Source organism: Plecotus auritus, assembly GCF_963455305.1.
Source record: "Plecotus auritus genome assembly, chromosome: X".
Taxonomy (NCBI): domain Eukaryota; kingdom Metazoa; phylum Chordata; class Mammalia; order Chiroptera; family Vespertilionidae; genus Plecotus; species Plecotus auritus.
In genome coordinates this window covers 58695607-58698624 of record NC_137784.1, presented here as the reverse complement: position 1 = coordinate 58698624, position 3018 = coordinate 58695607, and the positions used below count along the sequence as shown (strand labels likewise).

At 51.4% G+C, this 3018-nt stretch overlaps 1 pseudogene across 1 annotated transcript; it reads right to left on the bottom strand.

Moving 5' to 3' along the window:
• Positions 1-2416: 2416 nt before the first annotated feature.
• LOC308240043 (small ubiquitin-related modifier 2-like) lies at positions 2417-2719 on the bottom strand (annotated as a pseudogene). The gene has a single exon. The product of its transcript is annotated as a small ubiquitin-related modifier 2-like (transcript).
• Between the last annotated feature and the right edge of the window lie 299 nt (positions 2720-3018).

Sequence of the window (3018 nt, the reverse complement as noted above, 5' to 3'; positions counted from 1 at the left end):
CATAAACAAATTGAGAGATAAAAATCACATAGTCATATTAATTTATGCAGAAAAAGCATTTGACAAAATCCAACACCCTTTCTTGCAAAAAACTCTCAGAAAGATGGGAATAGAAGGATCATACCTCAACATAATAAAAGCTATCCTATCTAATAAAGAGGGATATGCTAATTAACCATCACTCCATCACAATGATGGCTGCACCCACAGCTGAGGCCAAGTTTCCATAAGGTGCCTTAACAAGCAATCAGCAGGGACGTGAGGCTACGCCCTCTCCCGCCCCTGTGGGGCTTGACAGGGGACCTCAGGCCGCGCCCCCCACAATGTGGGGCTTTACAGGGGGCTTCAGGCCACACCCCCCACCCAGCGGGGCTGGACGGGGTACCTCAAGGTGCGCTTCCCATCCTGCTGCTGGGCTAGGGGACCTCAGGCTGCTCTCCCCCGCCCCAGTGCCAAGCCGGGGACCTCAGGCCATGCCCCCCAGCAGGTGGGACTTGACAGGGGACTTCAGACCATGTCCCCCACCCCAGCACCAGGCCCGGGGACCTCAGGCCCCACCCCCGCCCAGGGGGGGCCTGAGGCTGCACCCCCCTGCCGATGGGGCTTTACAGGGGACCTGAGGCTGTTCCCCCCTCCCGGTGCCAGGCCGGGGGACCTGAGGCTGCACCCTGCTCCCCCCCCACCTGTCGGGGCTTGATGGAGGACCTCAAGGTATGCCCCCCCACCCCAGTCTGGGCTGGGGGACTTCAGGCCATGCCCCCCGTCCTGACGCCAGGCCAGGGGACCTGAGGCTATGTTCCCTGCTGGCAGGGCTTGACAAGGGTGGGACTAGCCTGGTCTGGATCTATCCCAATGAGGGCGGGGTGGGGGGGGCGGCCAGGTCTGGGTCTCTCGAGATTTTAAGGTGCATGTGGGTGGGCAGGGACTTGACTCTGGGTCCCGTGTTGTGTCCCAGACTCTGACTGGAGGAAGGTTTTCATATACATTTTACTAATTTTCTTTCATCTCTGACACTTCTATTATAGAGAAAGGGCAGGCCGAAACCAGTTTGGCTCAGTGGATAGAGTGTCGGCCTGTGGACTGAAAGGTCCCGGTTTGATTCCGGTCAAGGGTATGTACCTTGGTTACAGGCACATCCCCAGTGGGAGGTGTGCAGGAGGCAGCTGATCGATGTTTCTCTTTCATCGATGTTTCTAGCTCTCTATCCCTCTCTCTTCCTCTCTGTGAAATATCAATAAAATATATTTTTTTAAAAAAGAGAGAAAGGGCAAATAGCAATATTAAATTATTTCCTCTAATTAATCCCCTTTTAATGTGCACGAATTTTGTGCACTGGGCCACTAGTATATGATAAACCCACAGCTAACATCATACTCACGACCAAATGGCCAGTCACCAGGAGGTGCATGGAGCACCTCTTGGCCATAACAACCTAACAACCAGTCGCTATGATGCCCACTGTGGCCGATGAACTGGCCCGATCAGGCAGTGGGGCCAGCGGCCAACCTTGCAGCCCCTCCCCGCTGCTGGCCTGCCCTTGATCAGACTCTCCCACCCCAATCAAGAGCCAGGCCTGCAAAAAAACAAACAAACAAACAAACAAAAAAACAGCTGGGCCTTCTGGCCAAACACCCACTCCCTCCACCCCCCATGCTAGCTGTGCCCCCATCAGGTTGCCCCACCAAGATAGGCCCACAGCCCCTCCCCCTGGCCAGCCTGTCCATGATCACACTCCCCACCCTAATAGGGAGTGGGTGGCCAACCTTCTGCATCCCCTCCGCCACCCATCCCCAACTCTGATTACCCCCCCACTCCAATAGGGGCAGGACTGGCCAGCCCACCACCCACAGCCTCTCCCCATGGCCTGCCCCACACCCAAACAGCCCCCCAACCCCAGTCGGGGGTGGGGCCCACTGGCCAATCACCCATGGCCCCTTCCTCCAGCTGACCTGGCCCTGATAGGGGGCCCTGATCAGGCCCTAATACAGGCAGGCTGGCCAGCCAACCTCCTGCCATCTCCTTCCGACAAGCCCAGCTATGATCTGCCCTGATTGGGGCTGGGCCGGCCAGACCCACCTGTGCAGGAATTTGTGCACTGGGCTTCTAGTATGTAGATAAGAGCTGAAGGAGCATGCCACTAATGGAGAAAGGGGGTATTTTCACAGAACCAGTATTTTTCCCCATCCCATCTCCATTTGATGACAAGCAAAACATACCATTGGCCATTTAGTTTTAAAAAATGAATATGCTTGTGAACATATACCAGTTACTTTATGTACAATAAAGGAAATGAAAGAATAGAGAACACTATACTGTAGCAGTCAGATGTGTTGAAACCAAATTGCAATTTACTAGTTGAGAATGACTTCTTGGTCTGGAGGAACAGAGTTCTGGAGTAAAGTAGCAGGTTCCCTTTTTAGTAGACACCTCCTGTCTGCTGCTGGAACACATCAAATGTATCTTCATCCTCATTTCCAACTGTGCAGGTATGTCTGTTTCATTGATTGGCTGCCCATCAAATTGGAATCTGATCTGCCTCATTGACAAACCCTGTTGTTCACAATAGGCTTTCATTAGTTTACTAAGTGGTGTATGTCTCTTAATCTTAAACTGCACCACAGAACCACCCTGCCCTGCCACCTTCAAATTAATATGATCATTAATTAATATGATCATTGTTCTCAGTCTTGACTCCTTCCTTGGGCTTTTCACCAGCCATGGCGAGCGCTGGAGTCTCCTCAGCTGCTGCTTCACAAAAGAGGTACCAGGTCCGCACCTAACGATCACACACCATATAATCTTTAAAATGAGATGTGTGGGACATAGCACTTAAGGAATGAAGTGGAAATAAAAATAACTCACTGTTTTATCAATTCACCTAGGGGACAGTCTTTTACTCTGTATGTCAATCCCCTTTCATGAGAAAATCAAATGTAATACTAATCCATATGAAATATTTTTTGCTTGTCTCCTAATGTGTGTATTTTTTAAAACTCAAGGCTATTTAAAACATTCTTC